The 23866-nt window shown below is 33.5% G+C and overlaps 1 long non-coding RNA gene across 5 annotated transcripts; it reads right to left on the bottom strand.

The window, feature by feature from the left end:
• Positions 1-3171: 3171 nt before the first annotated feature.
• Positions 3172-7031, bottom strand: LOC137726061 (uncharacterized). Of its 5 annotated transcripts, XR_011067592.1 has the most exons (10): positions 6817-7031; positions 6639-6698; positions 6294-6427; positions 6017-6080; positions 5665-5776; positions 5481-5574; positions 5327-5387; positions 4221-4898; positions 3680-3740; positions 3172-3539 (listed from the first exon to the last, which is right to left on the bottom strand). It is a non-coding gene; the product is annotated as an uncharacterized lncRNA (long non-coding RNA). The 5 variants fall into 5 exon arrangements; XR_011067591.1 differs by lacking the exon at positions 6294-6427 and having other exon boundaries at positions 3174-3539; XR_011067593.1 differs by lacking the exons at positions 6294-6427; positions 6639-6698 and having other exon boundaries at positions 3174-3539.
• Between the last annotated feature and the right edge of the window lie 16835 nt (positions 7032-23866).

Below are 23866 nucleotides of genomic sequence, written 5' to 3'. Positions count from 1 at the left end.
CCATTTATGATGAAAATAACTTAACATGTTGATTAATCTACTCTGGCACCATACCAAAAAATTAAATTTCACTATAAAACTAATTAACAATAAGTCATATATAGTAGTCCAAATCTGACATGCAAAATTTTAAAAAATTCATCGTTGTAGACATTCTTCACGTCCTCATGGAGGATGCATTAGTAATATTACCAGTCAGTTGGGTTTGGAAGATTCAAATTATGACCGGCCGACTCCTATTTTCTGGTCCAATCTGACTTTTACTTCCCTGCTTAATTATATATAGTAGGCAGGTCTACACCGCTACCTGGCCATGAGTCGCTGAGAAAGTGATCACACTGAAACCTCATAACAAGAAATTTCTTTTGCACTTGTGCCAAAATTTCTTTTACCGGTGTTAATTTGGATATGTTATTTATCAAATTTTTTTTTTTGTAATTTTATTGTAGAACTGATTACCCCACAAAGTTGAGAGCAATACGCACTTATATCAGTATAAATGTAAACATACTGGTAGGCATACATGTATATACATTTATACATACAAAAGTATACGTAAAGGTATGTATATATTTCTTTAGTCCAAAAAAATTGTTAATATTATACAGTACTCGCACGTACCATGACATTCAACTTGGCATGTTATAGTTTGCTAAGGACGCAAGTGATAGAGATCGAATTATTTAAATGATAATTAGTTCATGTAAAGTCAGAAATTAATCCAGAACCTGAATGCGAGTTTAATTATTCTCATATTAATGAGTTAATTATTCTCATAGTAATAAACATAGAGCTTTCTACGTTTATGCTTAAGTTTGCTAGGGTTTGTGAATTTATCCACGGAGTATATTTATTATTTTCATTAATGAAGTTCCGTATATTTTGTCATCGCAGAAAAGAGAATGGTCAGTAGGTCGCATCTGCAAATGAAGAATATTATTACAGCAAAGAAAATAAACGTACCAACAAATCCAAGGCCGTCTGGATCAACCGGCTAAGATGATATACTGGAACCACATTTGTATGACACACACATATATACATACATACATATATATATATATACATATATATATATATATATATATATATAAGCTGTACTCATTTTTATGTCCCAAGTATAGGACTGCGTACATACATATGTTGTATCAATATTCGGATATTGGATATAGTTCATAATAAACATGCAGCTTATATGCAACGAAAAGGCACAATTCGTCTGTTTGATTATTTTTTTTGGTTAAATTATGAATTTTTCGAAGTCCCATTTACTTACGCTTGAGATTCTTTAACGAGGGTTATTTGAGGAACACGTTAAATTATATTTGATTATATAGTGTTTACGTATATATACCTCATCATTTACCAAATGTCGAATAATTAAATCGAGATGTGGAAATATAACATAAGAAATTTCGTATTGATGGAAGTTAGTTTCTCATGTATAAACGTGTAAAGACCTTGACTTTTATTTATAATTTAAACATAATTAGCCCTAACAACTACACTTTTTTATTTTATTTTATAGAAAAACCGTTAGATGGTCAAATTTTATTTGCTTCATTCTCCAATTTATTCAAGAAACAATTTGGTAATATTTTTTAGTGGGTCTTTCGGTTTTAGATATATATTTTTTTTGTTTGTAGTTGGTTTACCTTTTCGCATGGCAACCAACAGGACATACTTGAATGCTACGCCATTTGTTTGCATTATAAAAATTTATACATGCATAAAAACTTATTTGGGGCACTGTGCGAGAAGTCCACCGACTCCATTCCAGGGCCGGTACGGGAAGGAAAGAGAGATTTTTTTTTGGGGGGGGGGGGGGGGGGGGGTGGTGGGGCGTGGGGTGGCGGCGGGGCGGGGAGTGGTTGTGGTGGTGGGGGCTGGGAGCGGGGGAGGAGGTTTTAGGGTTTGTTGTTTTTCTTTTTTGGTCTTTTACTCCTTTCTAATTAAATAAAAAGCAGATTATTTTAAATGTTGTGGCTAACTGGCTATCTGCTTAAATGATATAAAATTATGATACAATATTATTATCTCAAACTCATGTCCAAGCTATATATCTCGAAAGTATGAAAGTCTTCCATAAAACGGCATCAAAAACCTTGACCTAGCACGCATTACTCGGTTCTAGGTCAAACAACGTGTCTTAGACATCGCATTATATATTAAGTAGCTAGTTACCGGAACGCAGGAGCCAAACTTGTATCTTAATCTGATACAATATGGTTCAGAAGGCCAGCCTTGTTTACATGATTCCCATCATTCTATTGCTGTTGTTCTCATCCAAATTAGTCCTTGCCAATGTTTCTGCAAACACAAAGCACAGTCTCTCTCTCTCTCTCTCTCTCTGTTTAATTAGCATTTATACATGATTGGTATAGGTTTAATTTATATATTTATTATTTTTCATTAATAAAGTTCCTTATATTTTGTCATTGGAGAATAATATTATATATTTTTTATTTTTTATTAACAAAGTTCCTTATATTTTGTCATTGCAGAAGAGAGGATCAGTTGGTCGCATCTGCAAATGAAGAATATTATTGCAGCAAAGAAAATAAACGTACCAACAAATCCAAGGCCGCCTGGATCAACTAACTGAGATGATATATGCATGACCAATGTCTTACAACAGAGATAAATTCATAGATCTTATGTGGAACCACATTTGTATGACATATATGGTCAACAATATAAATAAATATGTATATATATATATAAGCTGTACTCATTTTTATGTCCTAAGTATAGGACTATATATATACATATTTTGTATCAATATATTGATACTGGATAAGGTTCATCATGATAAACACATGCAGCTTATATGCAATGAAAAGGCACAATTAGTCTGTTAGATTATTTTTTAGTCATGTTATAACGACCTCAATGTCTTATCTTCACACCCACCTTTTATTGGATTTTTTAATTATAAATTTGTTTGTTTGTTAAATGATTGATAAGGACATTAATTATCCTTTTTAATCATTAAAAAAAAAATGAAAAAGGTTGGGTTCCATGCTCAATCTACCCTAACCCATCTTTTGCAACAATTGAGATACGCTCCTTGACTAGAATTTGAGTTATGCCTTTGGCGGTTATAAGGTTATCCCCGTTATATTAGTATACGGTCCATTAAGTGAAATTTTAACCTGCATGCTACTTTCTAACCGTACACAATGCACGAGAAATTTATTCTTTCTTCTTCTTTCAAAAACATAATCACTGCATCTTGTCACAAAAATTTCAGAGACGATAGTCAGATATTTTAAATCTCATGATCTGCATAAGAGCCTGTACTAACGTTTAGTATTTACTAGCTAGTAATGCCCGCGCGTTGCTGCGGGATTACAAATTTGTAAGTGGAAGTACCTCGTTGAAAGCCTTCTGGAAGCAGTATAACACCTTTTGGAACCTTTGACTCATTCTGGTCCGGAGTGCATAATGCGCAAGCAATTTAAGCATTTCCCAGCAACACAGAGCATCATATTTCCTAGGATTAATCAACAATGCCTCCTCCAGCTTTGAAATAGCATCTGGGCAAACAAACACAAATCCGCATTTACAGATTTTCACTTCACTCCCAAATAAATAATTAATAAAAATAACATGGAGAATTTCTACATCTAAATAATTAATAAAAAAAGGATATTTCGGGGAAATTCAAGGTTAACACCTTGAGTTAGCTTCTTTGATTCCAGTACATTCCAAAACTGAGACAGATTGCTCTCCATTTCCTGTCATAATATAGACATGCAGTTTCTATTTTTTGATCAACATAGTCGACATCTTTTACAGTCGGTTAGATTGCATCTCCTTACATGATTGAGAAAACAATTGAATCACAATTAACATTTGTTAACAAAAATTTTAAATCATATATCCAATCTCACAGAGAGATCACAATGAAACAGTTGTTATCTGGCGGTGAAACTTAAAAACCAAAAATGCACCTTAATGTCCTAGAGAGAACAGAATTGCAAGCAAAAGTAGGATATTGAAACAATATTGTGATAATCACGAAATAAGTTCATGGGTTTGCTAATATTGATTTATTAGGTAATTTAGGTTCCAACTTTGTCTCAATTTATCATTTTCTGGTAAACTGAAAGTGTAAACATTTAAGCACTTACCAAGAAAAAAGCAATTAATTATTTGATGCTACTTACAAAACCAATTGGCATACATAGGCTTTGATTAAAAGGTTAAGTATTTACCAAAAGATTCCAGCTGCAAAAATGCATGGAATATCTACAAAGTGTTTGATAAATCCAGAATTTAATTGTTAGATGTAGATGTACAACCCGAAATTAACACTTATAAAAAATAGCACTTGAATAAAATGCATAAACAAAAGCTGTGCTAACATGAGAAAACATGCAAAACAAAACAATGTTAAATATCCTAGGTGTTCCATTTATAATTATTCTCCATTTTTATATATTTAAACTACCAATTATCTGCATAAATATTTCATTCCCTTACAACTACCACAACTATATATAAAACATACTTAATAGAGCATGTAATTGATTTAATTACATCATTCTTTTAAAAAACCCTTGGGTGGGAGCTGAAAGGCTGCCATATTTCATTAGTGCATAAAAGCCAATAATTTTATCCACTGTGATTATTTTTATGATTTGCATTTATTTAGAATTCATAAATGCAGGAAAAGAATTATAGGAACTTAAAATTTTTAGAACAAAGAAAAACTATGCATGTATTGTGAACTCTATGTACAGAGCCTTTACATGGCCAAAAGAAAACAAAACAATCAGTAAGAGCTCTTACATGCACAGATCAACAAAGAAAATTCATCAGCATTTTCTTACCCTTTCTTTCACAAAATCTTGTCTTCCAACCAGATCCTGCTATCTAATCCACACCTTGTCCTGTACATGAAAATACACTCCAAATGTAAATTTCAAAGTTGTTGTAATTTAAAATCATCATGCTAAGATAGGCAATCCAAGATAATGCTACTCTTTAGTCTGGATTTTAAGTCTTCAAATTCAGAAACATTTCTGGAACGAATGAAATGATCTAGGACCATCATTCAAATAGAAACTCTTGGCCCTTCATTTGATTAGATAGTGCTCTAAATTAAAACCCAGCAATCAATTCGCAAGCTACTCCAAGTAAAAACTAAAGCAACCCACTCTAAATTTATAAGCCAACAATCCAACATTAATAACAAAAAAGAACAATGCAAAAAGCAGAACTCATATGAAAAGACATTGAACAATAGCTTAAATCCAAAGCAACAAAGAATAATCTAATAACAAAAACCAATAACAAAGGACAGAGTTTAGCAACTGACCTTGAAATATAATCCAGAAAAACAAATTGAAATAATCAAATTCCAAACCAATCTCATAATTCTGCAATGGAGAAGAAAATATTAGAGATATTAACATAGATTTTTTGGTTTGTATGGTTGGGAACACTTTGCAGAACTGGAGAAAAATGTGTACCTGATCAGTTTGTACTGCCCTATCCGATGGATTCTATCTTATGGTTGCCTCTCAACAGCTGGGTTCCACCACGGGTAGATTAACAAAACCTATTCTAAAATGCAATGTCTTTAAATCACTTAATCCCCATCTGTATAAGTTAATTCTCAATAATTTAGACACGAAAACAGAAGACATTACTCACATGCGATGCAATTGTCAGATGAAGAGCAACTCCTCTTTCAAGCTCATTCAGAACATGATACAATCTGGATCCTCAGTAAATCTCTTGCAGACATAGTCATGCTTCCAAACAACTGAACACAATTGATACCAAATTGCAACAATTTCTTTAAATTAGTCATAGTTATCTATTGATGCACAAATATAAAATTTTGTATATATTCAGTTTCACCTTTTGCAAGGAGTAGTTAATGATATCCAAGAACGATGCGAAGACATATCATGGGTTAAACTATCTATGAGTTGAACAAAACTAAAACGCATTGTACAGCGCAAATGAAATAGCCAAAAAGCAAATGAAATAGCTAAGTTACCATTCTTTGTCTTAAGCATCAAAACTCGCATTCCACCAGGTACCTTTCCACTTCTTCATATCCTCTGCAACAAATAAACTATATCAACCTTTTTACCCACCCTAAAAAATACTTGAAATCTGATCCACATGCTAAAACACACCCAAAAAAAAAAAAAAAAAAAAAAAAAGGCAACCTAATAAACTTAATTATATATGATTATTTCACCACATAATTCAAACTAATTGATGAAAAAATTTTAATTAATTAAACTGAGTTAAATATTAAATATAAAAACCAATAATAATTGTGATTGTCCATTTTCTGTTCCCCGGGCTTTCCACTTGGAGTTCAAGATAGCACGAAACCACCAAAAAAAAAAACCTATTCAATTTCTAAGACCAGAGCACAAAACCAAGCAAACACCGCCACCTGCAACAGAAACAACACAGTAAAACAGAGTTCTAGAGAGAAAAAAAACAGAGGACTTCAATTTTACATCGATCGAGCAATCGATCTAGATGAAAACCCTAAACCTCGAAGACAAAGATTTCCTAAAACGAAAAATCGAATTAGATGGAACAGCCACACACAAATCATTGAAAAAAAATAAGAAAAGATTTGAAAGAAAAAACTCACAGACCTTAATCAGGGGTTTGCAAGGTTGTACAAAAAACCCCCTAAAATTCGCACACCAATTTTCCTGAAACAAAAAAACCCAATCAAATTAAACAACCACACTGAAAACACAAATTTTCTTCCCAATCAGAAAAAAGATAAAAAGATAAAAAATAAAAAATAAAAAAAAGCAGAGAAACCACCTGAAACAGTACAATCAGCCGGAAAAAGAAACTCTTCACACAACACACGATCGACGATAGACGCGGCGAGAGAAGCAGGGAAACACGAAGGGTTGACGCGGGGAGAAAAGCACAGAGAGGAAAGAAAGGAAAAAGCGACGGAAGAAAATGGAAGAGCCTTCGAGCACCTTCCTCACCAAAAACGAAAAGGAACGGTGGAGAACTCTTCGAATCAGACTAACGTGTCAACATCGCTTAGAAGCAAACAGGCAGGCACGCGCAACACCTATGATGAAGGCCAAAATGGCCAATTTACTGCACAATCCCACTAAAGCCGAAAAACCATGAAGAAACTGAGGGACGAAACCGGAACGACACTGTTAATGAACAGTGCCAATCCGCTGAGATTTAGTATATATAGAATATGAGCTTTTAGTATTTCCTTTTGTTTTTGTCGTCTAAGATGCATTATGATAATTATGTTGTTTTATAATTTCATACGTATGTATATGTTAAAGCTTATTTTGAGAATAATAGTGTGTGGGAAAATAACATTTTAATTTTTAATTCTTTTAAGGTGGGTGGGATTATAACGTGGGTAGAGAAATAAGATAATGGAGTAAGGGCTGGTTTGGTATTGCTGTGCTTTGAAAAAAAAATACTTCTGCTGTGCTGCAAGAATAAACAGCTGTGAAATAAAGCAGTAGAGTGTTTGGTAAACTTTTTTTTTTTTGTAAAAGTACTTTTAACAAAAAAAGCAGTGTTAAAGTGTTTGGCAAATTTTTATGTAAAATAGCTGCAACTATGTAAAATGACTAAAAAAGATATGATGTTGAATATTATATAATAAGTTTTTTATCTTTTCTTTTATTATGACAGAGATGATAGAAGAGAGACGTGGCGGAGTCGGCAACGAAGTTGACGGGTATAATTTATAATTTATTTAATTGCTAAAGGTCATTTTGGGTATTGAAAAATTTCATTAAAGGCCTCAGCGCCTCTTGCGAAATCGGTTTGCACAAAAGTTGGGCTTTGCAGCTTTGTGTTTTTGTCTTTTTTTCATCTAAAACTGTGAAAAAAAGCTGAAGTTGAATGTTTACCAAACATAAAAAAGCTTCCATCTTTTTTTTATACCCACTTTTTTTAGAAGCACCTCAGTACCAAACTAGGTCTAGTAGCTCTTTTTTTTTTTTTTTTTTTTTTTTTTTTTTTTTTGTGTATGTGTGTGTTAAATTATGAATTTTTTGAAGTCCCATTTATCTACGCTTGAGATTCTTTAAATAGGGTTATTTGAGGAACACGACTGTTTACTTGATTGTATAGTATTTACATACACCTCATCATTTATCAAGTCTGGGATAATTAAATCGAGATGGGGAAATATAACATAAGAAATTCTATATTGATGAAAGTTTATATAGGTTCTCATGTATATACGCGTAAAGACCTTGACCTTTACTTATAATTTATACATAATTAGTAAACGCCCTAACAACTACATTTTTTTTGGGTGATTTTGTATAAAATCAATACAAAGTTATCATATTGACAATAGATCAACAATATTTATATTAATTATAAATAGGTCAATCATGTATTATGACACTTAAATGCATTTAAAATAAACAAAAATTACAGAATCTATCATTACAGCTGACACCCACTTCAATTGACACCCCCTTTCTCAAATGCTGCATTGCAGTGTCTATTTCCTAGTTCCCTTTTTTTCCATCACTCACACGCCTTCTATACTTCATTCTTCAAGCGACTATTTATTTTTACGTTTAGATTCAGGCACTACAATGCAGTGTTTGTTTCTCTGTCCTGTTTTTCTTGTATTACATTTTGATTCAGAACTACAACACAGTGTTTGTTTCCTGGTTCTGTTTTCTTTTTCTTTTTTACATTTTGATTTAGACATTGCAATGTAGTGTCCGTTTCCTAGTTATGTTTTTTTTTTTTTTTTTTTGCATTTTGATTCAGACGCTACAATGCAGTGTCTGTTTCCTGGTTAATTTTTTTTTTGTTCTTTTTTATGTTTTGTCCATTTCCTGGTTCTATTTTTACATTTCTATTCAGACGCTGCAGTGCAGTGTTCGTTTCCTGGTTCTCTTCTTCTTCCCTTAATCTTTTCCACATTTCATGGAGTCTATCTTGACCCATAAAATTACTTCTTAAAAAAAAAAAAACAATAAATTTCATATCATAGAACAAAAGGAGATAAAACCCATCAAATTAATCAAAACGAAAAAATATTTCAAACCCGAAAGAAGAAAACATCAAAACCCATAAAATTCATCCCCCGTACGTAGATCCTCGTCACGACTTTACCCGTTTCAGGCTCAACAAGAAAGCCTTGCCGGTGAAAGATGGTGGCAGTGAGGCGTATGTATTAAAATTAGAGCTTTTTAGGTTTGATTTCAGGTTTTTTTTTCTTCTCCTGCAGGTGGTGGCGATGGTGTGGTGTCATCAAAGAGTCATAGCAAGAACAAGTTGTTGGATTGGGAGTGGGAGAAGGCTGAGAGAGATCGATGAGGTGTCCTAGCAGGGGAAGACGGAGTGCACATGGACGGCTTGATTGCATATTTCACAGATCTGCTTAGCGGTTGATTGTGGGGTGGAGGAGAAAGGTTGGGGCAGCATGTAGTCACAATTTTTTTTGAAAAAAATGAGAGAGAATGAGAGAAGGGTAAAATTTTGACTATTGATAGTGCCTTAAAGCCCATGTAGCATTTATTATTGACCTATACCTAATTAATAAAAATATATCATTGATTAAGTCTAGAACAAAAATATATCACTGATATGTTGCTAATAAAGTTTTTATTGATCTTTGACTAAATTACCTTTTTTTTTTTAATAGCAAAACCGTTCGATGGTCAAAGTTGATTTGTGTCATTCTCCAAATGAAATGAGGAATTTATTCAAGAAACAATTCGGTAATAATTTTTAGCGGGTCTTTGGGTTTTAGAATTTTTTTTGTTTGTAGTTGGGTTTAGGGTTAAAAAAAAAAAAAAAAAAGTTTGTCTATTTTGGCTGTGGTTTGCTGTTAGCTATGCCCATATTTCATGAACTAAGCTCTATACTATATATAAGCGATTAACTTGATGTTTGTAGTTGGGTTTAGGGTTTTTTTTTTTAAATTAAAAAAAAAAAAAGTTTGTTTATTTTGGCTGTGGTTTGCTGTTAGCTATGCCCATATTTCATGAATTAAGCTCTACACTATATATAAGCGATTAACTTGATGCTATAATATATATAATTTTTTTAATCATAAAATTGGGACATTGGTATTGCTTTAAAATTTGGTGACATGTTTGTAATTTTCTAGTCTTTGTATAGACTACTTACCATGATTGACCCATGTGAACTTTGTACGCAAGTAACACAGCTATATGAACTTCGTGTGCAAATAAATGATAAATGTAAAAGAATTAGTCTATTATTATCTCGAACTCATGTCCAAGCCATATATACCGAAAGTATGGAAGACTAAAAGTCTCATAAAAGGAAATGCAGAAACCTTGACCTAGCACGCAAATCAGTTCCAGGTCAAATTATAATACTTGTACAGGAACAAACACCTAAAACGCGCCTTGGACATCGCATTATATATTCAGTAGCTACGGAACAAAGGAGCCAAACTTGTACATCGATCTGATACAATATGGTTCACAAGGCCAGCGTTGTTTACCTGATTCCCATCATTCTATTACTATTGTTCTCATCCGAATTAGTCCTTGCCAATGTTTCTGGAAATCCAAAGCACAGTTACTCTCTCTCTCTCTCTCTTCTAATTAGCATCTATATATGGTTGGTATAAGTTCGTAATTAATGATGAAAGTTAATCCTTGTCATTGCAGATGACGGAGAGAAGATCATCAGTAGATCGCATTTGCATATTGTGGCAAAGCAAATAGATGTACCAAAACCTACAAAGCCGCCTGGATCAGGAAAGTAGGGGCCATTAAACCGGGCGACCGAACAGTTTGATTAGAACTGTTTTGGTTGGTTTGGTTTGGTTTTGATCAAGAAAAAGTCAAACAATTTAAAAACCAAAGGAAAATGATTTATTTTGATTTGGTTTGGTTTTGATAAAATTTGAAATCGATCAAAATCAAACCGAAACGATCATATATATTTTATTTATCAATTATATTTATTTTACACAAGTCAATACATTATAGGTTGTATGGATGTCTTACAATAAACATTATAAGTTTCAATTTATTATAAGTTGTAATGACTTTAACAATTACAAAATGTGTTTGTATTTTATGCTTTTGTGAGATTGTAATTAATAAATCCTTCGCCAGAATGAGTTTTAATGCCCTACAATTTTTCCAACTTGTTTAGACTAAACATTTGTTCCTTACAAAATTTGATTAAGATGCTTTGGTCAACTACAAACTCAGCATCCCAACGGGGTTTGAACCCATACCGTGGTGCAAGGGTAACACTCATTTCCACCATTGTGGTAGAGAGCCACTTGCAACAATTTTCTATTATTTAATATATATCCACTTAAGTTAGCTAACCACTAATTTCTTACAATTTAGTAATTTTAAATTAGTGGCTTTATTAAAAATATTAACTCAACTAATTCATGAATATCATTAAAAAAAGAGTAACTTCTTATTTCTGTTATTCTATTTAATTAGTCTCCTTCTTCATTAAAAAAAAGTCATTAATACTGTCATAAGAAAACTTCAATTAGGTGAGAATTTTTACATATTGTTATATAAAAAGATGTATTTAAAACTTATGGTGCATTTGAAAATAAATGTATGAACTTTTAGTACATAAATTCTAAGTGTACTAAAAAAACAAAATGTACCAGAAATTCAAATGCCCCATAAAATCAAATGTACCAATATTATAGATAATCAATTGTATCTCTAATAAAATTGTAGAAAAAAATATTTAATCAATAAAAATAGATGTCTAATTAACGAAATTGAAAAACGAGGCGCCTATATCCAAACTTCTTTATTTAATTGAAACTTAGTCCTAGCTAGTTAACTTGGTCTGGCATGACTCCCGTCTGTTGGCAGTTCTTACTTCTTTGCATTCAGACTTCCTTCGGTTGCCTAGTTTTCGTTTTTCAGATTAGCACACGTGCTTCACGATTTTTTAGCATTTCGCTTGGCTCGAATTGGGCTTTAGAATTGAAATTTTGGAGTAGTGTAGATCTTTTGAAATATAAAAACTATTGAAATGATTTACTTTTTATTGGATGTATTGGAAAAGGCTTAAACTGGCTGAACTAAACCGATTAATCATATGGCCGGTTGACTTGGTGCGGTTTCAATGGATAGGAATTGAATCAAGTATAAGTTTGCATATATATAAGCACAAAAGTTATCTTTATATATAATAAGATAGGATCAAGGGATAAATATTTTCACCCTTTTAAGCTTTTAGATTACTTAACATTCAAGATCTTCATGTATTTATTAAATGACATAGATGGTTATATGGATATGTTAACTAATATTAAAAATAAAAAAATAAAACTGAAAAAAGAATTCAAAACTAGACAAAAATAAAAAATAAAAAAGGGGAGGAAAACTCTGTAAGCAACAACGGTCTACCCATAAATTGTTGGGGTTTTTTAACTTTAATCCTTCAAGAAGATTGAAATTTAAAATAAACCTGGTGTTAGATTACATATTGATTATAGTCTCTTGATGTGTCCTTAATTCAAAATAATTAATGTGCATTTTATTTAATGTGTCACATTAAATATTTAAATTTATTAATATACAAATTTTAATTTATTTTTTGACCAAAAAAAGTTTTTATTTATTTATTTATTAATTTTATTTCACATTCTTCAAACTTGAAAGACTCAATTAATGTACTAAACGTATGAATCAAAAATGGATTGTATTGAACTAATGTATTTAAATGTTAGTACTGAAATGTATGTACTGAAATATATGCACCGAAATGTATTATATTAAATTAATGTACCTAAATGTGTTTATTGAAATGTATGCACCGAAATGTTAGTACCAAAATGTATGTACCCAAATGTATTATATTGAATTAATGTACCTAAACGTTTGTATCGAGATGTATGTACCTAAATGTATACACCGAAATGTATTATAATGAATTTAATGTACCTAAATGAAGAAGATAAAGTACATCAAAATATATTGTATAACAAAAATTAGTTTATCTAAATGTTTACAAAAAAATATATTACGATAAATGAAATGACAATGAAAATTATAATGAAATAAAATTAATACATTAAAATTAGGAAGAAAAAGAGAAATAATTAAAAAATGCAAATGTAATTAATAAATGAGGTTATTAATGTATCAAGGGACTAAAATTATATTTTGACCTTACTCATGGTTTTAGTTTAAAAGTTATATTTGCCAAGGATTAGAATGAAGTTTTGTTGACATTATATTGTTTTTTGAAGATTTATCACGTCTAGCACTTGTATTAGATAACAATGTTGCTGCTTGCTGAAAATGAAGAAGTTGGGATTTCATGTACCATAAAACTAATTGACAATACGGAGAGTAGTCCAATCTCAAAACAAAGAGTAGTCCAACCTCTTGTAAGTTCACACGTCTCCTCACATTTGATGAATTTTCAAGCCAGACACATGGACAACATGAATTGGGTGACATGGAGCACGTATGGACGTTGGGTTTCACATATGGATCAACTGCTTTGATACCAAGATGAAAGTTGGGGGTTCACCATAAAACCAATTAGCAATATGGGGGGTAGCCCAACCTCTTATAAGCCTTTGTAAGACTATCTCCAATCGAAATGGTCCAGAGGGCCAGAAGGCCGAAAATAGCCCGAAAACCATCTTCAACCGAGGGCCAGGCCAAAGGGCTTGTGGGCCCCACTGGACAAAAAAGGGCCAAAAGGCCAATCGGCCAGCCCAAAGCAACCAGCCAGCCGGCCTTGGGCCTGGCCACATTTTGAATCCTAACGGCTAACTGACGTTAGCTATCAACGGCTAGTTGACGTCAGTTATTATTGGATTTGATTTTTTTTTTTTTTTTTTTGGCCAAATTTTTTTTAAAATTCTCATTTTTTCCTATAAATACCTAAGCCTTCCTACACCATTTCTCACATAATTTTCACCATTCCTACACCATTTCAATTCTCATATTTTCCTCTTCCAATAATCTTTCCTTCAATTTTTTCAATAATTTTCAAATGGCCTCATCTGTAATGAAAGGTAGGGCTTGGCCCGAAAAGAAGATGAAACTCTTTGCAAGGTTTATAGATGGGTCTCGGAAGATAGTGTGAGGGGGAGTTCTTAAACAAGGGAAGGTGTTTGGACTCGTGTGTTCAAAAAATACTATGAGTTCTACGAAATCATCACTCCACCGAATACCCGAAACTACGAGAGTTGTTCTTCAAGATGGAAGAAACATCTCTAACCAAGTTTGAATAAATGGCATCAAGCACTGTTAGCAGCGGCAAGTAGACATGAAAGCGGCGCCAACTACTACGATGAAGTAAGTGTTTTCACAATTTATTTTTAATATTTAATTATATTACATTTAATTTCATAAATTAATTCCCTTACTTTTTGTAATTATATTTAATTATATTACATTTAATTTCATAAATTAATTTCCTTTAATTTTTGTAATTATATTTTCTAAGTACGCCAAGCGGAGGAATTGTATATGGAGGGCAGCTCGAAACCCTTTCAGTTTCACAGTTGTTGGGAAATTTGTAAAGGGTGGGTATTATTTGAAGATCCACCTCAACATAGAGTAGGTTCTATGCCGGTGTTTGGATTTGCATCCTCAGCTGTAGATGTGGATGAAGATGGATCTCCTACCATTCAAGAAATAAGGGTAGAAAATCCGTCTTCGGGTGAAGGTTCCATACCTAGGGCTATGAGACGAAACCATGCCCAAGGGTTGAAGGAAAAAGGCAAGGCAAAGGAGGATTATGCCTTTCAACTGGAAGTGGCGGCCTCATTGCGATTAATGGCAGAGCAAAATGCCTTTGCCGCAGAAGAAAGAAACCGTAGGCATGAAGAACGGGCCAAACAAATACAAGAAGAGATGGATGATAGGAATATGCAAAGGGACACTTCGGATTACACTCCAATGAGTAAGGCCTATTTTGATAGGAAAAAGTGGGAAATTATGACCTGGCGGCAATTGTTTACCTCCGACTATACTCCTACAATGACGGATGATGAAGATGATGTTGATTATGGACTTTAAATTTAAGTTGTAGTTTTTAAATATAAGTTGTTTGTTGTTTTTAAATTTAAGTTGTTGTAGTTTTTAAATTTAAATAATAAATTATGTTTGGCCATTTGGCCCTCGGTTGGAGACGGTTTTTTGTGACAAGGCTAAAAAGAGCCCTATGGCCATCGGTTGGAGATGGTAAGAAATATGGCATGCACTGTTCATTAAAATATTAATTTTTTGGAGGGCCAGAGTGCTAAAATGAGCCCTAGGCCCTGCTTCAGTTGGAGATGGCCTAAGATTTCTTTTTTCACCAATGTGGGACTCTTTTACCTTTACATTCTCACAAAAATTAAAATCAAGATAAAAAATTTTATCCGAAAAGTGAGGAGAACTAATTAAGACTGACGAATAAGTACTTTGAATCAATGGAGTTCTACCTCCTTCCTTGTTTGCATGTTTACAGGGTTTCTTCATTTTTATTTTATTTTTAATTTTCTTCCAAATTTTATGCTTTTGCAGTTTTATTTTTTCATCTTTAATATTATTTAAAACTCACGTGAGCATCCATGTCATTTAATGAATAAATGAGAACCGTTAGATATTATGAATCCAAAGACTTAAAAAGTGTAAACGCATTTGTCAAAATATTTGTTCTTTGATCCTATCTCATATAAAATATAACCCGAACAGATTTCTCAAAATTTCTCAATTTTCCAAATATAACATAACCCTAATATTTTTGATAAATTGGAGAGGAATTGAGTCAAATATAATAGTTCGACTCCAAACTTCTGGTACATCAGAAATAGCCCAAACTTTCCTTTTCTTTTGTGATTCCACAACAACTAAATTTTAGTATATACATCTAAGCAGCACCATTAATGCCGTATAAGCTATGGAATCATCATGATGCACATGAAATTGGAAGGATAAAATGGACGTGGAGGAGACAGAAAATAGTGAGTGGCGAAGTTATTTGCAACTGAATGGAACATGCATTAGCCTAATCTTTCACCTTTTTAGTTAGAATAGATACATAATATCGTTTGTTGGAAAAAATAACGAAAAATTAGTCACAGAAAAACTTATCCGACGACTAATTTTCCTCCCCAAGTGGTCGTTGTAGCGTCCTTGGGAAAGATTCAAAGTATTATTGGAAATGTTGTAATTAACACATAAATACAAAAAAAAAAAAGTAAGAAATATTATAATTCATTTGTTTGTGCAGTGGAAATGTTGGCTTCATTTTTCTTTAGGTGTTGAGTTTGAAACATGAAGCTACATTTCAGTCACTAGATTTCATATGATCTTAAAGATTGTATTTTGAAGTAATCAAAACTTTGAATTATATATTTTTCTTTTCAATAACTTTTTATTCAATGGATTATTTTAATATTCAATTCGTTAGTGTGATGTTGATTTTAGAAGAAAAAAAAAACACAAGAGAAACAATTGGCGTTAAATTTATTATACTCGTCAATCAAGTTTTATTGTTATTTACTCTCTTGATTATCAAGTTTTATTGTTCTTCACTCTCAATCTTAAACTCTTGACTGCAAACATTTAGTACATTTGTGTGAATCATGTAATGTTTAAATAATGTTTGTATATTTATCTTCTTTTGATATTAATTTTTAACAAATTCTTTGGATATTTCATGTGAAAATAGAACTTTTTATGTATTTAACGAATTCTTTTTTATACAAATCAATGTACAAAAAACCGGAGATCAGAGAATTTTAGGGCCCCATTTCGAAGGCTCGCCTAGGGCCCCCAAATTCTCAGGGCTGGCATGCATGTGAAATTAGCAGGATAAAATGAACATGGAGGAGACAGAAAATAGTGAGTCGCGAAGTTATTTGCAACTGAATGGTATTAACTAAAATAAACTGAATTAGTTGCAATTAGGTGGGACTTATCTTCAAAACAGTTAGAGGTAGTTGGAGTTAAGTGTAAAGGGTAAAAATGTAAAACTGTGCAACATAGTCTCTATATAAGTATAGTCTTAGAGACTTAGAGACTCATGATGTAATATTTCCTTTTACTCAGAATATATGATTGAAAGCTCTCTTTCTTCTTCTTCGATTCCTTTAGTTTCTTCTTCTTTAAGATTTTTGTAATTCAATAGCATTAATATGGTATCATCGCCGGCATTGGCTCACTGCCGTTGTCGATCTTAGTTCTTCCACTGCTACACATGATCAAATAATCCGAGATGAGTTCATCGCGGTTCTTGGGGTGTGCATTCTGGCTCCAATTCAGTTACAATTGATTTTGTTGGGTAATTGGGTTTCAGTCCTGATTAGAAGATTAATTGGGTTTCAGTCCTGATTAAAAGGTTTCGATCTCAGAATTTGGTGTATGTTGTGTGTTTGATTTCGCTTATATTTCTAGATTTCTTCAAGAAAGTTTCAATCTTTCTTGATTGCAAAGGGAGTTTCATTCTCTCTTGATTTTTTTTCTGGATAGCAAAGATTGGGTGTTTGTTTGATTCTTGAAAGTGTGTGTTTTACGTCAAGGAGTCATGGCTAGTTCTACTGTCAAAGTTGAAAATTTGTTGGGAATGATCACTATAAAGTTGAAGGATGATAATTTTGTGAAATGGGCATTTCAGTTTAAGTCTGTGTTGAAGGGTCATAAATTATTAGGGCATTTTGAGGGCACTACTGCTTGTCCGTCGAAATTTGTAGTTCGTCCTGAAGGATGAGTTTCTTCTGATCTTAATGATGCATATATTGAATGGGAGTCCACATATATGGCACTTTTAAGTCTTTTACTAGCTAATTTGTCTGATGAGGCTACTGAATATGTTCTTGGATGTGTAACTGCGTACGAGGCTTGGTCAAATCTTGTGGATCGGTTTGCTTCCGTGTCTAAGTCTAGAGTTAGTCATTTGAAGACAAAATTGCATACAATTCAGAAATGAAGAGATTCAATTGATAAATATCTGCTAAGATTGAAGAATATAAGGGAACAATTAACTGATCCTGGAGAATTGATTTCTGATAATGATGTCATAATTGCTGGTCTTGCTGGTTTACCAAAAGGGTATGCTATAATTCGAACAGTGATATTAGCCAGAGAATCATTTATTTCTCTTAAAGAATTTCGAGCTTTGTTGCTGAGGGCTGAAAAAGAAATTGAAGGTGAATCTAGTGGTCTCTCTGCATTATATGTTCAAGGTTCTCAAATGACCCCGGGAGAGTCTTCTGCTTCGGGGTCTAATCCTGCAGGACATAGTCACTTGCCTGGAACAACTGGGGGTGTCCTGACTCCTAATCCATATCCCTATTCGTTTGAGCCTTATTCTCAACCATACACACCCATACCCTCAACCTCCTATGTATCAACACCTTTCGTCATCATTTGGTTTACCACAGCCTCCTATGCCTCAACAATTTCCTATGCTACAATAACCATACCCATAACCTCCTATGCCTCAACAAGTTCCAGGTACTGTTTATCCACAAATTCCTTATGGTGTTGGCTATATGGGTAACTCTTCAAATTCTGGCTCAAGACCTCTATTTACACCGAAGCCAAATTATAAGGGTAATAACAGTTTCAAGTCAAATGTTGGTTTTAAAGGCAAAGGTTCCAATACATGCTCTTTTTCTGGTTTTTCATTTGGCAATACAAGACAATTTGGTACAAATGTGTGGAGTGGGAATACAGCAAACAGGTATCCAAATGTGATTGAGTGTCAAATCTGCAACAAGAGAGGACATACAGCTGTTAATTGTTTTCACCGGAATGCTATTGCACTAAGTACTGGTTTTCAAATGGAGTGTTAGATTTGTAGGAGACGTGGTCATTCTGCTCTTGATTGCTATCACATAGGAAATTATGTGTTCCAAGGTCAACAACCACCTGCACAGTTCACAGCTATGACAGTCCAGCAAGCAGAACAACAAATTCCTCAGGCAGACTAGCAAATTCCTCAGGATGCTTGGATTGTTGATACTGGTGCATCTCACCATATCACTGCTAATATCAACACATTGAATCAAGTTACACCTTTCCAAGGTTCTGAAACAATTTTAGTTGGCAATGGGACAGGTTTATCTATTGAAAATACTGGTGCAACTACTATTAAAACTAACTCTCATAGCCTAGTTCTTAATAATGTTTTACATGTTCCAAAAATTGCTCGAAGCCTGCTATTTGTACAACAATTGTGTGTTGACAATAATAGTTGGTTTGTTTGTGATGAGAATGAGTTTTTTGTGCAGGACAAGAAGACAAGGGACATACTGTACAGAGGAAAGAGTAAAGCAAGACAGCTGTTTCAAATCCCTGTTATCAAACAGTCAAGAAGAGTTCAGTCTGTGATTCAGCAGCCTTATGGTTTTCTTGGACAGTTGATGAAATCAACTCTATGGCATCAATGGTTTGGTCATCCATCCAATGAAATCATGTCCATCATGTTGAAATAATCAAATATACCACTAGAGTTAGATATGAAATAATCAAATATACCATTAGCAGTGATAGATACTTCTCACCATTTGAAAAGGTGCATTCAAATGTATGGGGCCCTTCTCCAGTCAAAACAATAAAGGGGTATAGATACTATGTTACTTTTGTTGATCAATATACAAAGTATGTTTGGATTTTTCCAATGTATAATAAATTAGATGTGTATGCAATTTTTATGAGTTTTTACAACTGGATTTCTACACAGTTTGGTGTTGTTATTAAATGTATACAATCTGATGGTGGGGGTGAGTACACAAGTCATTCCTTTAAAGCTTTTCTTGCTGCAAAGGGTGTTGAACAAATGATTTCTTGTCCATACACTCCACAACAAAATTGAGCAGTTGAAAGAAAACATAGGCATATAGTGGAAACTGCCATTACTCTTCTTGTTCAAGCTGTATTACCACTTGATTTTTGGTGTTATGCAAGTGCACATGCTATGTTTTTGATCAATCGAATGCCTTGCAAAGTGTTGTCCATGGTGTCCCCTTATAAGAAATTGTATGGTAAAGATCCTGAGCTGCAAAATTTAAAAGTATTTGGATCAACAGTATATCATTGGTTAAGACCATATTCTGCACATAAGTTACTACCTAGGTCTGATTAATGTGTGTTTTTGGGTTATTCTAGGGGATATAAGGGTGTAGTCTGTTATAATGTACAAAGCCAGAAATGTATTGTTTCAAGACATGTTATCTTTGATGAGAATGTGTTTCCCTATGCATTATTAAAACCTAAAGTTCAAGGACAGAGAGTCTCTTCGAGTCCACTTCAATGTAGCACTGTGGTAGTACCAATTCCTGTACAACACAGATTTTTAGCTCATGTGAATACAATGCATCAAGAAGGTTCAGTTTCTACTTCACACATTAACAGTTCTTCAGAACAATCAAGCACTGGAACACAGGGATTTGAAACTCAAGCATCCACAGATACTCTTTCCTCTTCTCAACATACAATTCCCTTGTTTCCTGTCCTCGATCCATCTCAGTTTCAGGTAATTCTTCCTCCAAGTGCACAAACTCAATCTCAGTCACACAATCATACTATTTAAACTAGACTTAAGATAGGTGCTATTATGAGACGAGATTACACATCATGTCTAGCTGCATTACCCGAGTTAACATTTATTCAGTTTAAAGCTGATGATATTGAAGATGTCAATGGTCATATACCATGTGGTTTTTCTTTTCTGGCTAACATACATGAGGAAGAGGAACCAAAGAACTTTAGAGCTGCATCAACTATGTCTCAATGGCAAAATGCTATGCAGGAAGAGTATGATGCTTTAAAGTCACAAGGTACATGGAAATTAGTTCCTCCTCCAAGTGATAGAGCTGTGATTGGCAGTAAATGGGTTTATAAAGTGAAAAGAAATCCTGATAGGACAGTGTCAAGGTACAAAGCCCGATTGGTAGCACAAGGGTTTAGTCAAGAGCAAGGGTTGGATTATTCCGAAACTTTTAGTCCTGTGCTTAGACATGCAACTGTGAGGCTTATTCTAGTATTGGCAGCCCAATACAGCTGGACTTTAAGACAATTAGATATTAAAAATGCGTTTTTGCATGGGGAACTTGAAGAAGAAGTATATATGAACCAACCCCAAGGTTTTGTGGATCCACAGTACCCAAGTCATGTGTGCAGATTAATCAAATCACTATATGGGTTGAAACAAGCTCCAAGAGCTTAGAATTCAAAATTTACAAGTTGTCTGCCTGCACCTGGTTTTAAAACCTCCAGGTCTGATACAAGCTTACTTGTGAAGGTGGATGAGAGTGATGTTATTTTACTCCTCTTATATGTTGATAACATCATTGTAACTGGATCTAATAGTGAGAAAATTCAGTCTATCATTAATCATCTTGCAGCTGTGTTTGATTTAAAAGATATAGGAAAGTTGACATATTTCTTGGGCCTCCAGATTCAATATCATGCAGATGGGTCCTTGTTTGTGAATCAATCCAAATACATAAAGGAGTTGTTGAAAAAGGCTGGAATGGAGCAGTGTAAACCAACCTCCACAACTTTCAAACCTCACTCACAGCTACTTACATTGAAGGCACACCATTGTCTGACCCTACTCTCTATAGAAGCTTGGTTGGGGCCTTATAATACCTAACTTTTACCAGGCCAGATATTGCACACTTAGTGAATGTAGTGTGTCAATATATGACCAATCCTTCAGAGTCCCATATGTATCTAGTGAAAAGGATTATGAGGTATCTTCAGGGTACATCCAACTATGGGTTGACATACACTCAGTCTTCTGATTTTCAAATCAATGCTTATTCTGATTCGGATTGGGCAGCAGATATTAACACGAGGAGGTCCATTACTGGTTATGTTGTTTATTTGGGTTCCAATCCGATATTGTGGCAGTCAAAGAAACAGGCTACTGTCTCTCGAAGTTCTACAGAAGCCGAGTATAAAGCTTTGGCCCATTGTGCTACAGATGTCCTTTGGATTAGGTCTCTACTTAAGGATGTTCATCAAGTTCTTACACAACCTCCTACCTTGCATTGTGATAACCTTTCAGCTCTGGCATTGTGTTCCAATCCAGTGTTTCACTCGAAGATTAAACATCTGGACACAAATTATCATTTTGTAAGGGAAAAAGTTCAAAAAGGGGATCTTCGTGTTCAATACATATCAACACATGAACAGGTAGCAGATATATTCACAAAAGGTTTACATAGTCCAGTGTTCATTCAACATTGTCATAGTTTACATATTGGAGTACCTGATGTTGGTCAACAATCTTTCCAAGCTCGAGAAGTGTCAAGTGCAGCAGATGCGGACCATGACAGTCCTACTAGTTCTTCGTTGTAGATGCAAACAAAACTTAGGAATTCGCAGTTTTGTTTGAGGTTGGAGTATTAACCAAAATAAACTGAATTAGTTGGAATCAGGTGGGACTTATCTTCAAAATAGTTACAGGTAGTTGGAGTTAAGTGTAAAGGGTAAAAATGTAAAACTGTGCAACATAGTCTCTATATAAGTATAGTCTTAGAGACTTAGAGACTCATGATGTAATATTTCCTTTTACTCAGAATATATGATTGAAAGCTCTCTCTCTTCTTCTTCGATTCCTTTAGTTTCTTCTTCTTTAAGATTATTGTAATTCAATAGCGTTAATAAATGGAACATGCATTAGCCTAATCTCTCACCTCTTTAATTAGTATAGATATATAATATCGTTTGTTAGAAAAAAATAAAGAATAATTAGTCACAGAAAAACTTATCCGACGACAAATTTTCCTCCCCAAGTGGTCGCTGTAGCGTCCTTGGGAAAGATTCAAAGTATTCCTGGCCTCTATTTTCTAGTTCAGTACGTTAGACTTTTTCCTACCCACTTCCTGAGCTTGAGTCATTGACGAAGTTATTAATTACATTGGTTAATCTACACTTTTTTCTTTGAAAGAGACATTCGAGATTGAAACCTCATAAGACATTTCCATTTTGAAATTTTCTCATAACTGAAACACGTCATGTCATCGCGGATAACAAAATTTATTTTTTATTTTCTTACGTAAGCAATAAAATATATAAACAAAAATATAATTGGTTTTTCAAACCAATTGAAGAAGACATTACGTCGAAGCGCAAAAATGACACCAAATAATGAGTAAATCTTCTCAACTTATCAATCACAACATAATTTTCGAGGCAAATCCAAACTCAAAGCTCAGATAGGGAATCATACATGACCAACAAAAAAAAGTAATCTTGATTTAGTCAACAAAACATCGCAGATGATCTTTTTGTAATTTGATTTTAAGTTAGCAAAAAGAGTGATGCTAAAGAGATTATTTTCTTAGATCATATTTTGAAAATCGTATGATGTTGTGATTGATAGTTGGACTAAAAAAATAATTTCTCTAGTATTTTCTTTAAAAAAAAAAAAAAAAAAAAAAAAAAGAAGAAGAAGAAGAAAGGGGTAATATGTGTGGTTCATGGGTGACCCTAAAACCAAAGCCATGAGTCGGCGGCTAGGGTGTAGGATTCTCTCTTTTCTCTCTAGCTGGGGTTTTGTTTCTCTCTATTGTCGCTAAATTCTTATGAACAATATAATTTGTAACAAAATGATGTGTGTAACTAAACAAAACTAGTTTGTGTAATACTAAACAAAGTAAACTCTACGAGTCCCAGTGTGTATGAGTTCGGATTTGTATTGAGATAGCTGAAATATGTTTTAAGAAGAGAGATAGAGAAGACGAGATAGAATTGTATCAGTAGATAATGTTTTTCTTTATTAGAAAACCATATGATTTACATAGTTCATTTATATAGAAGTTTTCCAAACTTGCAGAACAAGTACTCTTCTTTAACTACCTCCTTATACCAACTAATTCACTCTAACAAGATTCTAACTAACCAATTATATGTATAACCAC

Source organism: Pyrus communis, chromosome 2, assembly GCF_963583255.1.
Source record: "Pyrus communis chromosome 2, drPyrComm1.1, whole genome shotgun sequence".
In the NCBI taxonomy this organism is placed as follows: domain Eukaryota; kingdom Viridiplantae; phylum Streptophyta; class Magnoliopsida; order Rosales; family Rosaceae; genus Pyrus; species Pyrus communis.
Note: the sequence above shows the minus strand (reverse complement) of the source record. Positions and strands in the feature narration are given on the sequence as shown.